Source organism: Aedes aegypti, chromosome 3 (assembly GCF_002204515.2).
Source record: "Aedes aegypti strain LVP_AGWG chromosome 3, AaegL5.0 Primary Assembly, whole genome shotgun sequence".
NCBI classification, from domain to species: domain Eukaryota; kingdom Metazoa; phylum Arthropoda; class Insecta; order Diptera; family Culicidae; genus Aedes; species Aedes aegypti.
This window is the reverse complement of record NC_035109.1, coordinates 40810609-40837638: the sequence shown is the minus strand read 5'-3', so window position 1 is coordinate 40837638 and position 27030 is coordinate 40810609. Positions and strand designations below refer to the sequence as shown.

The window sequence follows — 27030 nt, the reverse complement described above, 5'->3', positions numbered from 1 at the left end:
GTCTACGTAAAATAAGGTCAAATTACTGCAGGGCGTTGATAAAGCTTGAATTTTCCATTGATGTCCTACAGGTCGTAGTGGTGTACTCTATCGATATAGGATTAAGTTAAAATACTCCAGGACGTTGATAAAGTTTGGAGTTTCTATTGATGTCATACAGGGCGGTAAGATGCATTTGGTTTACATGGGATGAGGTCAAATAAATCCAGTGCGTTTATACAGCTTGAAATGTTTAAAATTTTCTAGAGGGCGTTAAGATGCAGCTGATCTACGAGAGAAAAGTTCAAATTAGTCAAGGGCGTTTATACCTCTTGACATTTGTTCCACAGGGCGTTAAAATGTAGCTGATCTACATGCGGCAAGGACAATTTACTCTAGGGCGTTGATTAAACCTGGAATTTTTAATCGATGTTAATCTACAGGGCGTTAGATAAGGTGAAATTACTCTAGAGCGTTGATACAGCTCGTGAATTTTGATTAATTTTCTACAGGGAGGTAATATGCTCCTGATCTCGAAAAGTTCTAGATGAAATAAGGTAAAATTACTCCAGAGCGTTGATACAGGTTGGAAATTTCGATTGTTGTCTTATGGGGCATTAGATTGTTGTTGATTTTGCAAAGCTCTATCACATTATTTTTTATGACTTTGAATGAAAAATTTAAAAAAACGTCTGAGAAAAGCTTTTTAGTCGTCGACTAAGCGTGACTAAGCAGGACGACAGGGCTGCGACTCTAGTTACCTTTGTAGCCAACTAGTTACTCATGCTGATTTTGATTCTGATCATGTCCCTGTCACATTTCAAATATCTCATAAAGCGATTCTCCATCATATCAGCTCCACTTTCAATTATTTTTGAGTCGATTGGAATACATATGAAACATACATTGATAGTAATCTTTCTTCACAAACAAAACTTGATATTGACAATGCTCTCGAAACTTTTACTAATTCCATTGTTGAAACAAGAAGGCAAGAAAGCATTGCAATACCAAAATGTGAAGTGAAATTCGAATCCATGAATCCGTAAAGTGGGCCTTCCTTAGCCGAGTGGTTAGAGCCTGCGACAACAAAGCAAAGCCATGCTAAAGGTGTCTGGGTTCGATTCCTGGTCGGACCTTTTCATAATGGAAATTTCCTTGACTTCCCTGGGCATACAGTATCATCATACTTGCCACACGATATACGAATGCGAAAATGGCAACTTTGGTAAAGAAAGCTCTCAGTTAATAATTGTGGAAGTGCTCATAAGAACACAAAGCTGATAAGCCGGCTCTGTCCCTGTGGGGACGTTAATGCCAAGAAGAAGAACATTCTGAGAAAAATAATTCGGGTTTTTAACAATCGAGGTAACTCTTTGTTTATAGATTGCATTCTTTAAATCTCAAAATAATTGTACTATTTTGTACGATTATGTTTACTAGACAGTCAGCTAACAAGCAACTTTTCCCGCTCAATATTCAATATGTAAAATTGCCGCGTGTTTATTATTATTATTAGCTTTATTAGGGAGATTTTCAGCCCGTGGCTGGTTCATCTCCACCACCGCGTGTTTGGGTTGCCTCGGAATTTCCGTGCCCAACTTATTATGCACCAAGATACAAATTTAACAACGAGCATGATATCTCGCGCTCGCATCCAAACCAATTAGAATACAATAAATTCGCAAAATTCCGCGCAATGATAGGGTCTACTCTGGCATCACTGCGACGCTCCCCCAAATTACGCTTTTTTACCGCAGGTTCGGCGGCGACACTCAACCAGTGCCAGAACGGGCGTCGCTACAAGCAGATGTGTGCAAAGTGCCGTCTGGATGTCAACCCACATCGCGAGTAGTAGAGTCTAGTTCTATTTTGAAGCGGCAAGAAGAAAGTGAAGCCGAAGCCGGTCAAACATCGAAACGCAACCCATGTGACGCGGAAGATTTGGATAATTTTTCGGCAAATTTCGCAATTGGATCCAGTTATGTAATGTGGAAAATTGGTGAGCCGGTCTGGTATCTAGTCACGATAGTTTTAACGATTTGCCGGTCAACGAGAACGCGTCGCGTGTTTTTCTGAGAAAGAAGAGCAGTGTAGAATAGTGCGTGCGCTTCATCAAATAAAAAGGCTAGGGGAAATCTTTCGAACTGGGGTGTGAGTGATTGTGAGGAAAGGATCTCTTGGTCGTCTGCGCACACGAAAAAATAAATCATATCTGTGCGGAATACAACCACCTGTGATGCATCGGCTCAGCTAATTCGGTGTTGTCAGTCTAGGGTAAGAGCACTTTATTTCGACCCATTAAACCGGCAGGTGGATAAAAATCGTACAACCAAAAACATAAATACAGCTCAATTCAAAATTCACCATCATATATAGAGATTAATTTGCATCAATGATGAGGCTTATTGAAACATAATATGCTTTGATAAAAAACAATTTTAAAAGATTTCTGCAATTTTGTGCTGTTTTTCGCACCATTGTTTCAGTTACAGTCGCCTCTCCACATCTCGATATCGAAGGGACCATCGAGATAGGGAGATATCGAGACAAAGAACAAATTTTGATGAATACTAGATTGAAAAACACTTCGTTGCCAAGAAAGTAATAAATTTGTTACATTTTGTTACTAATTTGTTTTGAATCCCAAAACTTTGGTCTAGTAACCTTGGATACTGGTCATATCGACATACGGAGAGAAAATTGGGAACAGATAATCAACAGATACACATCGAGATATGGAGATATCGAGATAAGGAGGATATCGAGATATGGAGAGAGAAAATGTATGCAGACTGAAGGGACTTATGAAATCATCGACATAGGGAAAGATATCGAGATGTAGAACATCGAGATGTGGAGAGTCGACTGTAGTTTCAATTTTCGGTACATACCTGTGAGGAAGTAATGAACTGTAATTGAATTAATAAACAGGCTTAGAGATATAAGAAATAAGCAGGCTTAGAAAAATAAGAAACAAACAAACTGTCAGTTGTTGGTCTAATCTTGCCTCGCAAAGATGCCTCTCAAGCTAACTACAATGGCGTAGTCGGTAAAACAAATGTGATTTAATTAGAAAATATCGAGCAACTCTGGCTCTTAGAAAATGAAGCCTGATCAAATTATTAAGAAAAGTAGTCTCCGACGGACATGGGCGGAGATGAAAATTTATGGTTTCTGATAGGAATAGGCAGGAATCAGTGAGAGAAAGGTATCTGATGGATAAAGGCAGAGAACCTAAAAAAGATACTGACGGAAATGGGCAGTAATCTTTTAACAAAAGTGGGCTCTGATTAGACAGAGTTTACCCATAAGTAAAAAATGTAAATCTTGTTTTGAGCAGTAGAAGAAGAAATATCCTACAATACTTTGAAATGACAAACTTTCAGTGTCATGGCCGACAAGCGGATTCATGAAAGTTTTAAGGTGTTGCCATGGAACTAATAGATGCTTCCATGTTGTAAAATAAATGATTCTGGTTTGTTTGACGAATAACTGTAATAAAATACTGCAATATGCAGAAGTTTTCACCTTCAAAATTCAGCAACTATTAAAGAAGGTACAAAACAAATTTCGTTCAATGTCGATGTAATTGAAGGGTCTGTGAACAACTTCCAGTCTGGAAATTCATGAAGAATAAAAATAAATAATAAGAATAAAATAAAATGTTTTTTTCAATATGCTAGTGATAAACCACTGAATGCATACGGTTCTAGCAAAAAAAAAATCAAGGTTATTCTATGAACTCACTTCCATCAGACTAACATTAACCGTGTCATGTAATGTAAGCTGAAATTTGATAGTAGTTGATGATCGTTCGGTGCTAACAGAGTTGATCTAATGAACAAAATCCAGTCAATTTTGTGTTTCAATATAGCTTTATGCTATATTGGACCTGTTGGACCTTATATTAAGTGATTCATGTTCAAGATACGGGTTATCTCGTATGGTTATGTTTGTGCATTATGATAGTACATTGTAAAACACATCCATGAACATTTCAATTAGGACCATTGCATGTTCATCCAGAGCTTTTCTGTAACCAAAGCAATGATATTTAAATGAAAGATAAATAATTGATAAACATTTTATTGCCTTCAATCGTGGAATCAACATATGCTCACAATATCGATGTACGATGTGTGATATCAGAAAATAAAATTTGCTGTGGACACGTTGGAAATTTCGTGTAAAAAATACTATAATTGCAGAAACAGTTGAAGCACTAGAAACTACGGTATGTTTAGTACCTTGTACTGTAGATTACTAGGCTCCAGTATTCAAAGATAGTAAAATTGTTCTTCGTAGAAAGCTACCAAATTCGAGTGGTGTGTTTAATAAACCATCTAAAAATTGACTGTGTTTTAAATACTACTAGAATATGGTTGTATACTATGAAAAAAAACAACATAAGTGTGGTAACTTTGATAAAAAAAAGCAGACGAGGAAAAAAACCAACAAAAAAAAGAGCTCCAAAATAGACAGCAGAAAATTTAACCATTAGAGCACGATTTGAAATGGCATATTATTCGAATTTCGTAGCACCTTTGGTATTGAAATTCGACGAGCATTGAGCATGAGCAACGACACGATTCAATGAAATCCACATTGAATGACTGACTTCGTTGTGTGAATCGCAAATGAATACCGCTATGAACAGCATTCCTTATAACGCAGAACGTTCCACAGTTTTAACCGTTCGAAGGAAGATCGCAGTGGATAAGCAAGCAGACTTACACTTACAAAAAAATTTTGAAGCATCGCTGATCATAATCAAGTAAATATGCAATTGCGAAGTAGAATTTCTAAAATTAAAGCTGGTGAAGGTCTGTTGGAAACTTCAACGGAACGGTTTCAGAACAGGATGCCTGATGAAACGTATAATTAGGATAATATATTTAGTTTCACAAACAAGCAATCTGATGAAAAAGCCGTTACCGATTTGTGTTAGTACATCAGTATTATGAAATGATTACAATGACTCTTACGAATGGTACCAATTACAGTACCGTTGGTGCAGTAGAATATCAAAATTTATCAAAGCAGACATCGATTAAATGATGTAGATATCGTTGGAGATTTGAATAAGGTGTAATATCAGGTAATATCTAATGAACAGCCATTCTGTTACTCAAAACGTTTGAAATTGTGCGTCCTACAAAGTTTCAATGTAAAGTATTGCAATCTAATGCTACGGAAGCACGTTCTGTGGAGCTTATTTTTGTGGCTACTATGCTTGGAAATTAGCCAATTTAAATTTCTAATTGAACTCTTAAAAATAAGCCCTGAGAGACCTTCAAATCGATGCCGATGTAACAAATTTCACTTCACATTGTTATCAGTGACATTACTGTTATTATTGTGGCTTTTCGCCCTCGGTGAGTTTACCTCTGAATGTTTGAATTTTGGGTATATACTTTAGCCGTTTAAAGTGAAAATGGCACATTGACAATCTTAATTGACTTCGTGTAATATTTGAATATATTTGGAATACATTTTGCTAAGAATTCTAATAAAAACATAGAATGAATTATATCTGAAATAAGCGTATTTCTTACATTTCTAATAATAAGAGATATAAAACACATAATTAGATTAAAAAAAGGAGTAGGAAAATAGAGTAATGTGAGGAAGTAATGAACTGTAATTGAATTGATAAGCAGGCTTAGAAAAATATGTGCGTCGTTCTAAATCGTTTCTAAATGAACGATTATTGCAATGCGAGCGCTTTATGTACCGTTCCAGCATTACCCCAAATCAAGGCGTCGATAGGCGCGTGGTATACGCACGGGCCTACCGATCGCAAGGTTCTTGGTTCGATTCCAGGTTGCCGCGAAAACATTTTTTGTTTTCAAATTTTGGTTTCATAAGGCAAATTATGAGTTTCAACCCGATTTTTTTTTCGATTTGGCAATTTTGAAGCAGAAAAATGCTTTTTCTGTTTTGACATTTGCTCCATTTTTACACAATTACGGTTTTTTCTGTAATGGAAAAATATAAAATGTAGAATTTTTTTGTGTTCACACTACATGAGGCCCACGCATTTATGTTATAACATACATAATTAAATTCTCCAATCCTTTTTCAAGAGTACAAAATATATTCAAAATCGTAAAATAATTCCATATGTACGTGTTATGCTCAAAAATTTCATCCAAAAATAAAATCATTCTAATATCCAAGCTACGTAAAAAAAAATACACAAAATTCCAAAGGGTGCCCCTTCTAAAGGCAGGTTTAAATTATTGAAACATTTACTAGACATTTTCATATCAAATGAAAATATTATATTTACATATAAGCATGTATATATCTCACAAATCATTATATATCATGGTCTAATCGCTTATCAAAGTGAATCCTGTGACTCAACGATCCTTCCCATTAACAAACATCCCTTCCAGTAACCTTTGTGGAGATGCAGAGGCAAACACGGTCTCCAAAATAGCAAAGGTTACACACTAACATTCCTTGCCCCAATCCCACCTGACTGCAAGGACGTGGCCGGCGCCGTTATTGTCCCTGTATAAATAGAGGCACTGAATTATGCACATTGAAGAAGATTATGGCCAATCCCCGCCGAACTTCTAGTTGATTCTTTGTGCATTTTCACTGATCTCGGTCAATCACGGAATAGCAACCATTGATATGTGTAGTCAGTCTAAGCTAAGCTAAGTTAACTGAGAAAGTTAATTTTTTATGCATTTTTAGAAAAGTATTTTCCCCGCATCGAGACAGCCGATTATTTTCAGGTGCATAGTCCTCAAAGCGCTGATGGTCCAAAATGCTTAAGGCTTAAAAATCCATCATTCAATCATCAGCAATCATTAAAAATAAATTAAAAAAAAACAGTAAGTTCAATTCTCTACCGGCAGCTTCATTTTTTACCACAAGAAAAAATTCAATTCGCGATATCTTTTTTGTTTCTTGGTATTTTTACACCATTTTTCACAATTTCTCAAAAAAAACTGTTCTAGTTTAAGAATCCGTGTCGATATTAATGATTGGTGATCTGGTTTTAACGATATTCCAATGTTCCTTGGGGGACCGACATTTTCCATATAAAATGTCTTAGGCGGCCACTTCGTTTTACGTCAGCCTATCGAGAAAAAAAAATATGTGGGATATACAATGCCATTTAATAAGGAGCTACTCTGAAAAAATCACACAAATTGGTTAGGTTTTCTTAGAGATATCTGAAAATTACTACAGTGCTGTTCTGAATAATAGCAGCGCATGTCGATTTTCATACAAAATGCCCAATTTTGACATGCTGTAGTTTTGTTCCCTTTCAAGCAATCGAGCTGATCAATTTTATGACTACAAAATTTCAGTTTTTTCTGAGTCCCTGCCGAAAAGTGAGACACTAGGTGAAATTTTTCGAAAAAATAGCAGTTTTTCATTTTAAAATTTTTCTTCTACAAATATTTTAAACATTTTCGGTTTAGGTGTAGGTTTGATAAGTAGGAGGAGATTGTTCCAATGGTAAGTGATATACAATTTAAAACTATAATGTCAAGCCGAAATTCAAATTTTTAAAACTGCTATTTTTTCGAACAATTTCACCTAGTTTTCACTTTTCGGCAGGGGCTTAGAAAATTTTGAAATTTTGTGTTTTCAAAATTGAGAATATTTGTAGTTCTGTGGATAAAATTTCAACTCGATTGCTTGAAAGGGAACAAAACTACAGCATGTCAAAGTTGAGCATTTTGTATGAAAATCGACATGCGCTGCTATTATTCAGAACAGCACTGTATATGAGGTTTTTTGAAGTTTTCAAGATCTTTATTTGGCCAGCATGGTACCAGCAACATAAATGCTCATTACTCAAAGACGGCTGCACCAAATTGCTTCAATTTTTCACAACATATTCTTCATTAATGTATTGGTTCCGAGTAGTGAATATCCGAATACGATAAAAGTTCTATAGCAGGCCTGCCCAACCTTTTTTAATCGCGGGCCAAATCTCAGAAATAATATTATGCGGCGGGCCAAAGTTTTCTGAATCCAGATTTTTTTTTATTGAACGAAATGAAAGTTATAAAAGTTCTGCTTCTGTGATAATCTTGCCGGAGATTCTGTGAGGATTGTGCTCATAATTTTGCCTCAATATAGCCCAAGTTTTTGGAAATTCCATTCTGAATTCTGCGAGAGTATTGTCCAAAATTTTAAAAATAATTATTCCCAGGATTCTATCGGAAAATTTTGTAAAATTTTGTTTAAATTTTATCTAGTATTATTTGAAAATCTTGTACAGAGTTGTCTAAGATTGAAGTCCCGGGTTTTGCGTTAATCATGCTAGGCGTTTTGTGAAAATGGTTCTCAGGATTTCGTCAACTTATTCATAAATCCTGTTCTAGAATATGGAGAAGTCTGTCCTACTCAGGATTCTGCAACAAGTTTGTTAAGGATTGTGTAAGAATTTTTCGCTGAAAAATATCCCGCATTCGGTGGCAGGTCTGTCTAGCATTCTGTTAAATCCTAATAAGATTGTACGATAATCTTATTCAACATTTTGTGTGAATCCTGCCTAAGTTGTTCGTGAAATTTATGTATCTTATTTAATTCTATAAGCTACTAATATGCCCATTGGGTTATATTGGTAGTTTATAATATGCATTGCCCAATCTCGTGCTCAGGAATATGATTCTTGCTTGATGATTAATCGAGATGTGCCTTCAACTTTTAAATTCATTGTCGTTGTCGAACTTGATATAAATGTTGAAAAAGAAAATTATTAGCGACATCTCAATGAAATTTAGTTTTTTTTTGCTAATGAAACATTTCCAATCATTAAAAATTTGGTATATCAAACAAATTTAGAAAGACTCAAAAATCTTCAAATTAAAATAGCATAACATTGAAGAATCTTAATTTTTAATAATCAACCTTGGAATGTTCAAACATCAAGTTTCTAGAACAGTGAAAGGGCCAGATATAAGAGAAGTCTTCAAGCTCTTCGCGGGCCGCACAAAATGAAGCGGCGGGCCGGATGTGGCCCGCGGGCCGTACGTTGGGCAGGCCTGTTCTATAGCCTGAGATATATACGTGGGTTATGATTACGCATCGGTCCCCCAAGGAATTTCGATATCTCTGGATCCAATGATCAATTTTGACACAGATTCCAAAACTAGAAGAGTTTTTTGAGAACTTGTGAAAAGATCGTGCAAAAATGTCGAGAAACTAAAAAGTTATCTTGATTTGAATTTTTTTTTCTTGTGGTAGAAGCCGGCTTCGAAAATTCGTAAAACGTTGATGGTTACTTGTGTAGTTTTCTCGTAATTTTAAGGTCATTCGAAGTGCCAACAGTAACTACACAATATTTGTATTTTCAGATTTGAGCTTATCTGCAACTTTTAATCTTGTCGAAAAGTTGGTTTAAAATTGAGGGTGGTACAAAATCATCAATTGGGTGGGGTAGAATGCCATTGATTATGGAGAACAAAGAGTCAGCACCATGCTTCTCCATGAGTTTTCTATGTTGTTTTATTATTATTGTTATTATTGTTATGCTTTATTAAAGACACTTTACCACATGTCTGAATATTCGTGTCTGTCTCTGTTATTCGTAAATAAAAGCATCAGAATTGCTATTTTTTTGCAAATACGCTTACAAACTATAGTACGGAGGTAGTATAAATATTTCTCAAATCTAGAAGAATTAAATGACCTTAAATGGATTGCTACTTTATCTAGGCAGTCGTAAATCTCCTAAACAGCACCGCGGAGGCAAAATTGAATTAGAGTTTATTGACTAGATTGTAAGTATTCTGAACTAAACTAAAAGATGTTTAAATTAAGATTATTAATATCTACAGTACGGAATTATTGCGTTGCACTCAACTTAAAGAAGCGTGATAACTATCTGGAAGGTCATCCAAAATTGTGAGTAAATTTAACACGGTTACGGTGAAATATTAATAGACAATTTCAGCTGTTAGCTTACCCCTACAAAAATTGGTTTGCTCGAAAGGGTTTGGGAAACTCCCCACGCCACAACAGTTCCAAATTCAATCGTTATAGGAATGATACAATGAGTCAAGCCATTTTATCCCATGGGTGCGTTCTGGGCCATGTTTCCCTATCCTATACTCGATTTTAGAATTTATACATTGCAGCAGTTGCCTGTATTGGCAAGCCGAATAGAATAAATTTCGAAACTATAAAATAAAAATTCGTGAAGTGTGAGCTTTAAATCCATTTAATGATAAAAGAAATCTTTTTGAAAACTGCTTTGGTCAATTTAGGTAAAAATATATCGTCTCCTAAATTAATCAATCGATTTCTTATAAGAGTGGCCAAATTAGGAATACTTTTGCAAATCCGTTAATGTTTTAAATTAAAATTGTTTAATCAATGGATCGAAAACTAACACAGGGTCGAAAACTAGATCGCTTACCCTAATCAGTGACTTAATTTGTTGTTATCTGCTACTTCCCGGGCTCTCTTCTACTATACAGTTCAACGGGGTGAGTGAAAAGAGAGTGCGCACTCAGACGACGCCCATTCGGTTCTCATCGGTTGGTGAATCGGGAATGCGTAGGCGATTGGCGGGTTGGAATTTAGTGCACGTGACTTTGACATTGAGTGCGGCGGCGAAAACGTCGACCGGTCGGCATCAGCATCATCGCAGTAGTTATCCACAGAAGCGGTAGCATTACGCCGAGCATACTGACCGAGGAGGAGGAGGAGGAAGAGGCAGAGTGCATCGCGTGGGGCGACAATCGTTGGAGGTGAGTGTTCGTTTGTTTTGACAAATCACTATTACCAGCTGGACCGGTTGATAGCTGGGACCGGGTTCACATTCTAATTGCCATCCGTCAATCGGAGAAGCTATAACGCTCCTAAACCGAGTCCAGTAGAACAGGCAGGTCGGGAAAAAACGCGTAGCAATTTCTGGTTCTCTCATGCAGCAATGATACAATCCCTGATAAAAAATATTATTGAAATACAATAGGTTGTATTGTAACAATACTATATCTCCCAATAGGATTACGACCTAACGAAACATATGTATTCGAATCAATCTAACGAATTTTGTACTATTGAATGAGTTGTAGGACAAATGTACAATTTAGTGGTGCAAGGAAAACTGCTAATTCAAGGTGATAAAATCATGAAATATATGATTTTAACGTATCAGTCGATAGATTTCAAATCCTTCTATCATTCAAATATAAATGTATATGTATGGTGGCACAGCTATTTTTTTTTTGTATGGTATTCAGTTGGAGCTGCCTGACAGCACAGAACAGATGGGAAAGATGACAACAAAAACAGCTGCCAAAATATACGCGAACACTAGCGCACCTGGTGGCGGCGGGCAAGCTTTTTACACTGTAATGTTTTTGAAAAATGTACTGAATTAGACAAGAAAACTCGTCAAAATATGTTTTGAGATCTCTACTCCAAGGTTGTTGTAAAAGAAAGGTAATCTCCAGAAAAAGTGGAATGTTTTCATTTAGTCTAAGTCTAAGTCTAACGATAGGGAATTTTGAATTTCCTCCCTGTTTTAGTAATAAGATCGTACAATAGTTTATAGAATTGAATTTAAATACGAATGAGATAAATGTTCGTTAAAATCATTTTTTAGATCTTTCAGGAATACCATTACCTTTAATTTAAGTGGGCAGGATCCGTCATTGATTTCGGAATTTTCAAAAGCAGTTTTTTCGTTCTAAAGCCTGATTTGCTGCTTACAAGTAATTTCTCGGCCTATCTTGATGCATGGAAAATTTCTGCAAGGAATCGATCAAGAATGCGCTTTTTTCTGATCGCAGTACGCAGTTGAAAAGAAATGTCAGTTCAAATGCACGATGTACAAATATTAAGAAGGTGTTATATTCTGAAAACTGACAGCTACTTGACGACGTCATTCCTATCCACCTCGAATAAATTTCTTAAAAAATGATCTAGTGGTCCGGAAGGTATATGGTACGATAGGAGTGACGTCACATGTTTACAATCAAACTTGATATTTACATCAGTAAAGAGCCTGCCTTGTTAATTTTTATGCCGTGTTCAAATGGGAATCGCTGTGGAAAAATTTCTTCAAGGAATCGGTGAGAAATTTCTTTAGCGATTCCTTTTCAGTAGCAAATCAGGCTTAAATCAAGAAAAATATCAGGAAAATGTGTTCACTGTATTCTATTCTCTAACCGAAATACAGTGAACACACTTTCATCGAATAATTTTTAGTTTTTAACAAAAAAAACTGCTTTTGAAGTTTTGATGATGGCGAAGATTTCGATGACGGAGCCTTGAACGTTAATCTGCAATTTTTCCGGAAATTTAAATTACAGTTACTGAACACATAATGGTCAAGTTTAGAAGCATAGACCTCGGCTTCTAGGGCTCCGATTAACTTGAAATTTAAATCGTAGCTCAGACATAACTTTTCCTGAAATAAAATTCACTATTTTTACACACATTGTTGTTCAGTTATTGCAAATATAACATTTAGCAAAAAACGGCATATATTTTTTTTGAAAACAAGCAATTTTACTGTAAAATTTTATTACCAAACTTGTAATTATCAACAAATGTATCATATTTGCAGAGGAGGATTTATTGCCATTTTCGTCTTAATTTGTGTTTTGTAGTTTTTTTTTTGTGAGTTACTGTAAATTTCCAACTGCGCGATTGTCAAGGTTTTTACAAGCTGTGGTGAAAATTTCAGGTCAAACGGATCACTAGTAGCCTTCAAACTTGACAATTGTGTAGTATTGTATTAAGAAAATAATACCATGCAAATTTCACACAATATTTCAGATTTGGAATTTATTTTTCTTATACAACAATGTGTGCAGTAAGTTATTTTACAATTTGAACATAATTTTAGATAACATTTTCTCAACTTTTTCGGGTCTTTCTTTTCTTTGATGATCAGACTAAGAAGAGAGTAAAGGAAGATTTCTTTAAACCTTACTTTTTTTTAAATTAAAAATAAATGGTAGGTGACCTAAACGCTTGGTGTATTTGTTCAAGAGTCTCCAGAATTTTTTTCGGGATTCAGAGGATTTTGAACAAAAAAAAACTTCTCCTCATCAGGTCTATTGATTTTAAATTCGCCTATTTGAATATGTAGAGTAGTTATTCGGTTAATATAATGATACTTGGGATGTCGGGTCAGCAATTGTACGTAAATTCACCAAAAACTATATTCTAAACTTTTTCTTATATTGCCTCTTGACTCGAAACATTTAGACATTTGATCGGCCTGCTGGTTTACTGAACTAGGCTCATGTTCATACATGTTAATATCAGTTATACAAACAATAATTATTCTGTACATATTGAGAAAAAACAATGAAGTGGAGTTAGTTTTAGAGTTGGCGACCATTATGATACAACCACAAATCATATTAGAAATATCGGATTAGTTTGGTATCTACGCTCAACATTGCGGTTAAAGGCTGGTTTCCTACTGACAAGAAAAGGAATCGCCTATTTCGATGCGTGGAAAATTTTTTCCCCAGAAATGGTCAAGAAAATCACATTTTTGATCCCAATACGCAATTGAGAAAAGAAATGTCATTTCAAAGGGGGCTCCCTGTAGGAAATTTCTTGACCCATTCAGTCAGGGAATTTCTTTAGTTTTCTTGAGCGAAACAGCATACTTAGCTTAAGACGCCTAATCGATTCGATATAATTCCGCACTTCGACCCGCATTTTTAAAGAAATTCGTGGAGATAAATTACCAACGATTAGTATACATTCCATTTAATAAACTACAGAGACAAAAACTAATAAATGCACTATTTGTTTTTAATTTTGGAGAAAGCACTCTGGTAGAATACCAGAATTAGGTAATCGTTTCTCCTCACTGGCTATAAATCAAAAGTCAGCCATCAATTGTCATCTGTATAGCAAATCTGATGCGCTATATAACGTGCCATGACATGCGGTCTGAGGATTTGGAGAAAAATCTTTTTCATGCATTTCAAACTAATGGTGCCGGTGCAAATAAAATTGTATTCATTTATATCAATGAAATATAATAACATAACACCACGATAAATTAATCAACCTTGTACTCGTCTAGAAACTTGCACAACAGACTGACAGCTATTTTTTCTGGTTTACTTACATCATAGCAAACCTTTGGTGGAAAACAATAAAGAAAACTCAACTCATAGGAATGAATGAATAATGTCAACCACATCCTTCACGAGAGTGTTAATGCGATCGTGATGGAAGAGCCGCTGCGTGTTTCATTGCACTACACATGAAATTTGAAATGCGTTCATAGATTTCCATGAGAATTGGCTTTAATTCGAACGAAATTTTGTTTGATGATTGCTCATGCTTGAATGGTTAATGCTTGAGCATTACACGATGGAAGAAAAATGTGCACATGATTGAATTTAACGTTTTTTCGATAACAAATTCATTCACCGTGCCGCAAGGGGCTGAAGAAGGTTGGTAGTTGTTGGTTCATGTCAAAAACTCCGGTCCCACATATAGCATGTAACCTGTTGCCATACCATGTTTCTACACTTTCCCAATCCAAAAGGATGTGAAAGCCAATTATCAGGGGAAAACTGTTTATATTTGTAATGCTTAAAGTTTCGGGCCTTTGTTGACAAATGTTCCGATTTAGGTTCAAGGCTTACTGTGATGGCAGATCAATAATGTTTATATAACGTCAAACAAATTATACGAGCGAAGGAAACCATTTTTGACGAAATTAACGTCAATATCCTGCACTCTAAATTCCGATGGGGCAAACAATGTTTTATTCGCCTACTCTTCTACGTATTTCCTCATATTCTAGCCGAAAATGGCTTTTTGTTCTAAGATGGCTATCTGTTCTGTGCTGACAGCTTAACTTGTCAAGGCTGAACCCTCGGTCTGACTTTTGCCAAGTTTCACCTCTACCAGGACCAATACTCAGACGGACTAGGCAATGGCGCACACATGAACACTGTTTTTTTTTATTAGTATTGTGACTTGGTAGTTTTTAAAAAAACCCATATTCCCTTGCTTCTGAGAAAAGGAAGCATTGTGAAAATCAGCAGCTCCATCAGAATTTTTGAAGTAGTAGTGTCATTACTAATACTGTCTAGTCGAAATGGTTTTGAATAATTTGTCATTTAAGTGCTACTCTGATTACTCCTGTCTTTTACGTGAGATAAGAGTCTTAAATGTCAATTGTCGTCAAGTCTTAACAAAATTAGGCTGTTTAGCAGGTACTAGTTCTAGTTAATTTCAGGTCTTTACTTTTATATATCCTTAAAGAAAAAAGTCACTTTCATTGTCTGTTCAACAATTTAGCAAACTAGCAAGTGTACCCTTATGATCGATCTCAGCGTCTTACTTTCCATAGTAATTTTAAAGTGATTATTTAAGAGTAAAATTACCTTAGGCTTCTATAACAGTCTGCTACAAGATTCGCTTTTCGGTGACAAATGCAATGCTTCACAACGCCTACTTTCTACTTGTAAATTTTGCGAAAATGAAGCTGGAATGGGATTATTTATACCGTTCTTACAAAAGAGGTATTTCTTATTATGACAATGTAAAAACCATATTAAAATAAGATTGTCGCCACTTATTTCTACTCAGTGAATCTGCTAGTAATTTTCCTCAGAGTAATATTCCCTACGTCAAATGTGATAACGATGTGTCTAGCTATCTAATAGTAAGAGTGGCTACGGATCATTCAGGTTAGCAAAAGGCAAACTGATCGTCACCAATAGTATTAATATCGACTTTGAATAGATTAATTATTTGAAATGGAGGGATTTTTTTTTTATTTCCGTGCGGGTTTGGGCCGAAAGGTCTCTGATATTCATGAAACTTTTTCCACAGGCTCATCAATATATGAATAAAAAAAAATTGAGAAAAATTCAGGGTCGCCTATTTTCCCGGAAAACTCAGTTGGAATTTTTTTGTTTTCCCCTGACACTACTTACTTTGAAAAATCATAACTCAAGAACGAAGCATCATAGAAACAAAGTTTTTTTTTATGAAAATAAAAGCAAATTTTCTCAGGAATAAAAAAAAAATATTAACTAAAAACAGTTTTCCACAAAATTTTCCACCGTTGAGAAAATTCGTAAAGAAAAGCCGGAAAAACTATGTTCCAATTAGTGGAAAACTTTCAAAAATATATTTAGAGAAGGTAATTTCATAAGCTTTAATCGCTGAAATTTTTGAAATGTTTTTTTTTTCATTTTTGGGTTATGGCCAATTTTGTAAAAAATGTAGTGAAAAATCATAGCTCAAGAAAGAAGCATCGTAGAAACAAAGTTTTTTTATGAAAATGAAAGCAAATTTTCTAAGGAATAAAAAAAAATGTTGACTGGAAAAAGTTTTCCACAAAATTTTCCACCGTTGAGACTCATGTAAGATTTTCAAAGAAATATTTTTGAGAACAGAATTCTATAAATTTCAATCACTGAAATTTTTAAGATGTACTACTTTTTAATTCCTGTGTTTGGTCATAGTTTTGTGGAAAATGTCCAGATTTCTCGTACAAGTCTTTTCGTTCGAATATCATAACTGAAGATAAAAGCGTCATATAAACATTTTTTTTGTCAAATTGGAATCAAATTTTCTCAAAACTTTGAGATTTTTTGAAATGGAATAAGTTTCCCAGGACATTTTTCACCGTTAAGGAAAATAAATAATGATAACCCGATTAGCTATTCCAGCTTACAAACAAAACTAATTTCAAGATTGAAAACCAAATTTCCGGAGCTTGAAAAAATCATTTATCTTTCTGATGGTTGCTGAGAGCAATACAAAAATAAATTAAATTTCAAAAATGTATGCAACCATGAAAATGATTTTAAAATTAAAGCAGAATGGCACTTTTTCCCAACCTCACATGGAAAAGGTCCTTGTGATGGTATCGGTGGCAACATTAAGCGAATGGCTAGAGATGCTAGTATTAGAAAGTCAGCAGAAATTAATGACGCCAAACAATTTTTCGACTGGACTGTGTCGCAAAAAAGGTGAAAGACCAATTTTAAAAAAAGATTGGGAATTTATCTATGCAACTGAAAATGACTATTCAGAGGCTGAAAAACTACTTCAGGAAAGATTTTCTAACCTTGCACAATGGTCGGAAAAAAGTGAAGTTTGGCCAAAACTGTTTTTATCGCCTTAATCGATGAAATATGTAATCTGAATATGTTATTTGGCGTTTTTGTTGTTCCAGAAGGGATTATTCACAAATTACGTAACTTTGAAAAAAATATTTTTTTTAATTTAAAATTGTTATCAAACCGGGCTGAAAGCACAAATTTTGTTTATATTTGATTTAGTTTGATCAAAATGTGTATGAATAGTGGTTAAATAAATTTTAAATAAACTTTGTATGAGAAATATCGTCAAAATATATGTAAAATATTGAATTATTCAAATAGCTCTAACTTGCAAATCAGCAAATATCTGCAAAAATTTTAAAGGTTTTTTGTAATATCTAAGGATGCTTTTTGATGTGCAATATTCGAAATGGCGGCGACATGACGCGACAAGAGTTGTTTTTCATATTCAAAATCATTAAAATTACTAAAATGTAATATTGAATAGTATTAAAACTTAAACCAAATATTTTTTTCCATCCTCAGCTCGATAAAAGTGTTGAACCATAAGCTTTCAGATAGTGGGTAACTTTTGGGAAATATTGCATTCCTAAATTATAAATTTTGTGCTTTATTTTATTGTTACATTTTTCAATTTTTTGACTTCAGCCTGTTTGCGGTCATAAAAATCATAGAAATTTAAATTTTAGTTCAATTTCAATTAAGGATCATAATAATATAACACATGAGGTATATTTTAAAATTGAAAAAATCATAAAAATCTCAAAAAAGTTTTTGGTAGTTTTGGCCGCCCCTTTCTATGGAGCCCGACCATTGTGCCTTGTTCCAATTCCTGGAACAAAAAAATATCATTCATTTATACCAAAAGACGAACGAAGCATTTTTGCTAGTGAATTCTCAGATGCACATGAAAACCAAGAAAATACGGTTGTCCGACATTTCGCGGTTAACCATTTCGCGGTCAACAAGTTCGCGGTGTACCATTTCGCGGTGTGTATCATTTTGCGGTTTACCGTTTCGCGATTAGTACCATTTCGCGGTATGCCATTTCGCGGTCTATACCATTTCGCGGTGTGGTTTTTCCTACGAGTTGCACTGAAAATTGTTGGCATTATCATCAATAATATTTTCATCGGAGATTTACCCTTCTTTTGAATACTTGCAGTCCTTCAAATTGCTCTGTTAAGATATATGAAACATTTCGGTACAAACCGCGAAACAGTACACCGCGAAATGGTACTGACCGCGAAATGACATGCCGCCAAATGGTACTAACCGCGAAATGTCGTGTCGCGTAATGACAAACCGCGAAATGGTACACCGCGAAGTGGATTACCGCAAAATGTTATACAATCGAAAATACAGCATGCTTTGTTCTTAATAATACACTGGTCCCACAGTTATGAATCATTTAAGGCTCAGCTTATATTTGAAAAATTATAGAGAGCAAAATAAACAATATTTTTGATTGAAATCAATGCCAAATTGTAAAGTGGGGTATATACCTGCAGTTCATGCACAATATTGTCATTAAAATTGTTGAAATCATTTGAAATTTTCACTTATTTGAACATTGTCTTAAACTACAATTTATGAATCGGCAAAAAAAATGTCCACAAATATGAATCAATGTGAACACGATTTATGAATCAGTTATTGAGGATTTTGCCCTCTAATAGACTCACACCTAAATAATTTTGTCACACCAAAATATTCTCCCACCATGTTTGCCATATATTGGATGGCGTCGTAGCTAACAAAACCAACAAGTAACGTACATGTAACGCATTATGTTGGATTGTACATTGGATGCAAGGTGCGTGCTTCTATGAAAGTGCCATATAAACTGACGTGTGAGTATTTATTTTTCCACGTTGAAAATGTGCACGAGAATCTATTCCTCAACTAAACGAACAATATTTACTTTCAATTATTTTGCAATTAAATGCTATATAGTTCATATGTTTATTAAAACAGTGCCTCGGACAACGGTTATTATATCCGGAGGTTAACCGTCTTGTAGTCTTCTTTAATTATACTCACTTTTACTCGTACGCCGGAAGTGGACTTTATCACGATTCACGGTAGAGGACTAGACCATACTTAAATTTTAAACTGTCCCCAGACTTCATCCGTGTTGCACATCAAATTCCTTTTTTTTTGCTTCACGGGTTGATTCATCAACCGATTACAGGAATTCCAAAATTTTTCCACATAAGTTCCCGACGCTTTCCTTTTAGATTTGTATGCGTCAACCTATGCACGCATAGATCATCACCCAACATGTGTGTTTTGCTTATGGTTAGCTTGTGTCATGATCATTTCATTATGTTCAAGTTGGTCAATTAATCGATTTGCGCAATGAGTTTGTTATGTTGAAATCGATGAGCCAAGCGTGAGAAGCCTTACAAAATTTTAGGAGGACTCATACAAAAAGTATGACAAAAGAAGGGGTGTTGAAAAAGTTAAAATTTAGCGTGACATAATTTGTGTACCATTCGTAAATTGTTTGTGATCAACCCATAGCGAACTAAACTGCGGTTGGACCTCGTGTCGAACAACAGTCATCATCATTCTTCCAATGAGAAGAAGCAAATTTTGAAGCTGAATGTGTTGTATGAAAATTTGAGAATTCGATTTTTCTTTTATTAGTAAAGTTGTCCGATGTTTTTATTTTTAAAAGTGTGAATATATTTTACTTCTCCATGGGTCTGATAAAAGAGCCGACAGTTTTTTTCTGTTCGGAACATAAACCACTGCGACCAATATTTGATCTATTGTAATATATCCCGTGTCCTTTGTTTAGTGCATGTCGTGTTACTTAGTCACTATCGAGAAGTGATAAACTATTCGTTTTTTTACAGTTGCCTTTCCTAACTTGATCTCAGGAAAGGATTCTAATTGAAAGGTTCCGTTTTTTATACCCTTCGAAGAGTGTGATGGGTCACTCTCCGCAGGTGCCCCCCTTTATCAGTCAAAATCGGATCCCTTGATAAAGTCAAGAAATGACACCGATATTGTCCATGCATCAGAATCTTAGTCCGTACTTCTTCAAACTAGATAACTAAATAAATAAAAGATTAGAAAATAAATATTTGATTTCGACTCATTTTTTCCTTATCTCAAGATCATTCTCGGCTACTGGAAAACCGAGACTTGCCATTTTTAACAAGGTTTAAAATGTAACAAGGACTAATAGTGTTCCTTTGATTACTATGGCATCCTGTCCTCTTCGTTTGAAGCAGTCAGGACTAGGATTCATTGGTAGATCTTTACCCCATAACGCACCACAAATAGGTGATCTACCCGCGTTATGGGTCAACAGTTTAGCCTGGGAGTTAATCTAAAAAAACATACATACGTGCAACAAAAGTGATCATAAAAATGATTAACCAGTTTTTTTTTATTTCCACTCGTTGCTTTTGGTCCTTCTGCAGAAGCAATACCTGGTTTTTATAGCAAAATTATGGAGAATTAATCGGGTGCAACTAGAAAAATTCTTTACATTTTTTGCGTCTATACTGTTTTTTTAGGTCCTCACAAATTTAGGATTTTTTAATTATCCAAAAATTATTCAACATAATAATTTTTGAGGCCTTACATATTAACAACGTCCACAATTTTTTTAGCCTAATAAGACTTTAAACCCCCTTAATAACTTTTTTCATAAGAATTTGTTTTTTTTTTCCAAAATCATGGAAATTCATTTGTATGTTCAGATTCCTTCTCCACAAAAAAAAATCCGTGATTTATGAACGGTCCCAAAACACTTTTGCTCTCCCGTAACAAAATTTTACATTGGAAATTACTTCAAACTAAGAATTATTTTTAAAAATACTAAGCACTAGTAGTTTGAACGCTGATCCATAAACTGTGACTGGTGTGTATATTTCCCACAATTTATTGATCAAGTATTTTACTCAAAAATCTTAGCCAAATCCGTATAAATACGCATTTATCTCTTATAGCTATGATTATTGAATCTGTGAAAGTTGTCTGGGGCTTAATCTCTCAAAAAAAATCTTTGAAACAAACTTTAAAACGTCGTTTCTAGCTTAGCGTCAATAGCCACACGGCTTACAAAGTTGGCCAAAAATAAAGCCCAAATAGCTACAAAAATAATTTAGTAATATTGTCGGTTCATACCGCGATCAAGAGATATTTTTCTTAGATAAAAAGCTTTGAAATGGCTGAACACTATGTGTTGCTTATCGCTAAAAATGATTCTGTGATGTTTTGTGATAAGTTTGATAATAATTTTGTCTTTTAAAATCAGCTGATTCATAAATTGTGGGTGATTCAACTGCGTGGGGTTACTGTACAAAGAAACGAAAATCTTCTGGTGTTAGCAACCAAAGTGAATCTCCCCGGTTGAAAAAAATAGATAGTATTGAGATGAAAATGTAAGTTATATACTGAATAATTGAATAAATAAAATTAAAAATAAAATAATTATTATTTTATTTGTTCCATAGAAAAGTAAGATTCCCTTTTCAGTGTAATGAAAAATGTAGGCAGAAATAGTTTTTTTTTTCAGTTTTTCTTAGCGGTGTAATTTTTCATGAAAAATATCATCCATTCCGACTTTTACTTCATTAAAACCAATCCCATATCTTTTTTTCAGATGTTTTAGAAAATTTGCAATTGCTTTGATAAAAAATATTTGTTTTTCCGATGCTTCGATTGAAATATGGGTTTTCAAAGAAAAGGCTTATATGATCATTTTCCACAAAATTGACCATAACTCAAAAACGAATAAAAAGTACATTTCAAAAATTTCAGCGATTGAAGCTTATGAAATTACCTTCTCAAAAATATATTTTTGAAAGTTTTCCACTAATTGGAACATAGTTTTTCGGCTTTTCTTTACGAATTTTCTCAACGGTGGAAAATTTTGTGGAAAACTGTTTCCAGTTAATATTTTTTTTATTCCTGAGAAAATTTGCTTTCATTTTCATAAAAAAAAAACTTTGTTTCTACGATGCTTCGTTCTTGAGTTATGATTTTTCAAAGTAAGTAGTGTCAGAGGAAAACAAAAAAAATTCAACTGAGTTTTCCGGGAAAATAAGCGACCCTGAATTTTGCTCAATTTTTTTTTATTCATATATTGATGAGCCCTGCCTGTGGAAAAAGTTTCATGAAAATCTGAGACCCTTCGGCCCACTTTGTACGGAAATTTAAAAAAATCCCCATGGGCATCAAATCTATCAATGACGCAGAATGTCCGTTGGATCACATGCGAGATATTATTGCGTCTATGCCATATGAATTATGACGCGGCTTTAATAAAAAAAAATGCCAAAATGTGATACCACCACTACAGGTTACGCCTTTGGTTTCCATCATATGGGCTAATGGATTATGCCCTCCCATCGCGGCAAGGTCGCATAACCAAGGGGAGGGATGGTGGCACAGCTAGTTTATCAAATAAAAAGAATTGTAATTGTTTCAGTAAAACAAATATATACCGATATCAATCTTGTTGGCATATTCAACAATAAGCAAATCATAGATTCAATAGTACACCATGGTGTTTGAATAAGTGCAACTATTAAAACAATTGTAAATTTTTATTCGGGATGTAGCCGAACTAATTAACTGAGTAAAGAGGAGCTTCATACATAGTGTTTCAGAATTGTACCTCATTCTAGCAGTCGTTTCAATTAAATGATTTACTCCAATTCTTTGAAAAAGTAAACGATGCCAGCTCAGAATCAGTAACCGGCTAAAGTCGCCGCATTTGGCAGATAAATCAAGTTGGAGCGGAAGCACCATAGCTCATGGTACAAAATGTTGCATAAATCCGTTGGCAGCTATATCAAATTTTACTTACATATAAATATACATACAGGCAACTCTCCATAACTCGCTATTTCGTATCTTAATATCGTGTAATACAACCATAGTAAAAGTTGGTTTACATGGCTATCTCGATAATTTCTTCAATCGCAGTTACACTGATTTTTTGTTTTATAATTTGGAAATATCGATATGTTGAATAATGATTTACAGAGAGTTGACTGTGTTTTTTTTTATTTATTGGCCAACAAGGTCAACATTGATAAGTCGGTATCGGATAAAGATACGATATCACAGGGTATATGAAACATAATCATTCATAGGAGTGGGGAATCAACAGTTGGCACATGGCAGGTTCATTCTACTTTTACGATCTGTGGTATAGTAGTTTCACAGACAAAGAGACATAACACTCGAATTAGTTTCATCGTACATTGTAGTGTTGCAATATTTGAGGCGAACAATTACAGCATATTTCATCACAGAACAACAACATTGGAGTATTTTTAAGTGGAATTTTAGAATTTTCACCATTCTTCATTCGCGTTCTATTCCATCGTCCCTTATCTTCAACAGGGTTGCAAACTAGCATATGTTCCACGTCAAACATTGTTCTTCATACAGCTGACGCAGGTCACTGTACCATAATGCTGCTAGTGTGCAATTGTAACATGTCTATCCGGTCGCTTTCGGCGCTAATTTGATTTATTTTTCACTTCATTTTAGAATGGCTGTCCGTGTATCAGCTAACAATTAATTTGTGTGAATATTACCTGCAAGTAAAGACCCTTTTAGTTAATCAAACAATCAAGTTTTCTAAAAACCTGATTCATGTAATCACAATGTTGTTGATAAATAAGTATGATCACCACCATAGTCCTTTTTACGAAACGGCAACACTGATGATATTGCTGTTACCCAGACAACCAAAATATACGTATAACGAAATGACCTGGAGGCTTTGTATGTGCAAAATTTCACTTATAAGATGTCGCGAAAAAGCCTTCTACATACAAAAGTGGAGGCGATATGCGTGCATATATTATGCGATGAATAATAACATACAATGCGAGTGTATAAATAGTCTATCGAACTAACCTATAATCTTATGCGACTAAACTTATGATAACAAATGTTGATTTGACAGCTGCTACGCATTGATTCGACTTACTTTGTACGAGTGTACGGAGAGAAGCAAAATGTACAAATGAACTCAGAACAAAAGTGTTTTATGCGAGGAAACTCATCAATCTGACGAGTTTATCCACGGTGTTTTGCGGGTTTGATGTAATTAGTATGAATAAACAAGTTATTACGTGAACTTTGATGCGACTCTGGGTACTTTCACACGTTACGACACCGCCTTATGTCAAAATTTCATTCATAAAATTAGCGATCAGCTGTTCAAAAACGTCTCGTAAAATGGACTATTCTGGTATATAGCCGTTCTGGCACTAAACCGAATAGCGCCTTCCGCTTTTACTAGCGCTACTTTTCTTGTACGTTTAACATAATGTCGGAGGTTGTGTGCTGTATTGAGCATCTGATGGACAATAAGCGCACTATTGCTAAAATAATACAACTAATATAGAGAGATAAGTAGGGTAGAAGCACGAGTTTTGACAGTTGTTCTGTAAGTCAAGAACTATCATTTTTCTAGTCAGTTGATTCAAAATTGTGCGCACCTGGCGGCGCCACACGCAAAGCTGGAATCAAGAATTTATCGAACTTGAATGAACCTTAAATTTTCCTTCGCAGATTGTTAAGTTGTGGCTCTAAATATTGTATGAAAAAAAAAAATATTTTTTAAATTTCATATTTAAAATTCCGAGGTATCCGAGGATCCATCAGACAAAGTATAAGAATACCTTTAGTGACATTCGAGCTTGACATTTATTCAAAAGTGTAAAACAAAAGTAAAGTAGTAATTATATATTTGAGACTTATGTAGCTTATGGCATTACGGAGTTGAATAAATTTCAATACTATTTATTATATTAACATTGTAATTGTACTCGGTATTTGCATCCAAGTAAAACACTGAATAGGAATTTAACATATCAGTAATTATATATTTTCTTTAGTATTTTGCTAATTATCACTATGAATATGGTGTAACTTTTAAATAACGAAGGGTGAGCTTATCAATCAATTGTATCGATGCAAACTAGAGAGAAATAAGTGGACATTTTCAGTTGCCAAAATCGGAACCAATTTTTTATTTTATTTTTCAATTATTGTTTTTCTAAACATCATTAGGATGTTTTACATCATACTTATGGTACCATATCTCGCGAAACATTACTAAAGGACCTATGTACAATAACTGAGTCACATTAACCTCTTATGTTGCGTTTTTTGTATGAAACGCTACTCAAGGAAATTGCCTTTCGATCTGTAGTGAAAAACTTCTCAAAAGCTTTAGTACTCCATTGTTATAACCGAAAGAGAGCGAGAGAGGAGAGAATCTCTCATTTGTAAATAGGTCCTTTAGTAATGTTTCGCGAGATATGCTGGGCAGACTTCGGAACGTTCCCCTTTGCAACACATTACCGTAGGGTGAAACTATGCTTCGCACACTCATAAGCATCGCTGTACATACAAAGCAGAATCTGGAATATCAATATTCTTAGAGTTGCCTCAGAATTTTGCGATCTTTAGAGCATAAAGATTGGACTCGGAAAAAATGCGGCAACTTTTTAACGGGTGGGTGAAAAATAATGAAGTTTTGAGTAAAACTAGTTTAGAGTGTTACACTTATGTGTACAAAATCGCGATCTGTCAAGTAGTTTTCACAGTTTTCAAGATGCATTCAAAACAAGAAGAGCTACGTCAGCAAATCTTGGGCACGGTGATCAATAATTCTGATCAGTTGCACATATGGATCGGCAAAAGGCTTGGAATCCACCATTGCACCGTGTCCCGCGACCATGAAGTGGGCTGGGCTACGGTATTTTTAAGGTCAGGAAAGCGCCAAACTAGACTGACAAGCAAAACACGGTGGTCAAATTGCGTGTGCGGAAGCTGTACCGTGAGTGATTGGTCAAGCCAGGCTGCCTCGTCATGGACGACGAGATTTACATCAAGGCGGACACCAAACAAATCCCCGGCCTCGAGTTTTTTGTCGGTATGTTGCGCATGGAGGTTCCGGAAAAGTACTGGAAGAGAAAGTTGGATAAATTCGCTGGATAATGGATAATGGATTGGTACGAAGCAAAGGGCGTTAATGAGGTCCCGAAGGAGGTAAACCCGCTAAATTCACAAGAACTTTGTCCGATCGAAAAGTTTTGGGCGATATTGAAGAGGAAATTGAAGAACAGCGGAAAAACATTCAAAACCGATGGAGCTTTGAAAAAAACTGGGAGAAATTGTATAAGAAAGACGTGCAAAGCCTCGCCCAAGATCTCATGAGCAGTGTTAAGAGAAATGTACAAGCATGCAGCTTGGGGGAGGAAATTCAATAAATAAATTATGCTAAAACATAGCTAATATATAGTTATTAAATCCTTGAAATTTTGAGATGTTTCAGATTTAAAATGAATTTTTGTTGATCCTTTTTGTGTGTCTCATTTTTTCCAAGTCCGGTCTTTACGAATTCCTTGATTTTTAAAGATTACGGAATAAAACAAATACAGTGGGATTCCAGTTATTGGCATGATTCGTTTTTGGCATACTCTATTTTTGGCACCCTCCGTTTTTGGCAACATATTGGAATACCAAATTTGATTCTTTTTAAATATCATCATGTCTTTTGCTTAAGACATTTAAAAACAGATCAATTTCACACCGACTACATTCTGGAGCACCATTTTCGTTGATATTTCAAGACATCCCAGCAACTATTGAGGCTCCCGTACGAGCTAATTTACGTCGAGTTGCTTATGTATCCACATCGTTTCATGGCGTCATTAATGTGTATTAGTATCTCAAATAGAGTTCCAACGTCTTTTCTCAGGCATCCATACTGTGTGACCAGCCCACTTTAGTCTGTCAGTAGGTTCACTTAATAAAAACAGCTTTTCATCAGATTTGAAATAACACGTTCGAATGAAGCACAAGCATTGTCTCGTATTTTCAGCTTACAGTTCTTACCATTGTGTAATTACATGCATTGTATGCGTGAAAGTATACCGCAAAAAGTCGTCTTAGCTCTTATGGAAATTCGTAAAATAAATTGCGTTATTCAAGTAAATTTCAG

At 34.9% G+C, this 27030-nt stretch overlaps 1 protein-coding gene across 4 annotated transcripts in view; it reads left to right on the top strand.

Annotated features, from left to right (window-relative positions):
• The first annotated feature begins 1748 nt into the window (after window positions 1–1748).
• The window catches only part of LOC5570552 (protein peste), an 83450-nt gene continuing 58168 nt past the window's right edge, over window positions 1749–27030 (top strand). For 2 of the 4 annotated variants that reach the window (XM_021854037.1, XM_021854036.1), the window contains exons 1-2: window positions 1749–2256; window positions 10440–10712. The gene's annotated coding sequence lies outside the window, so the exon portion shown is untranslated. The remainder of the gene's footprint in view (window positions 2257–10439; window positions 10713–27030) is intronic. The other 2 variants (XM_021854041.1, XM_021854040.1) reach the window with 1 other exon arrangement.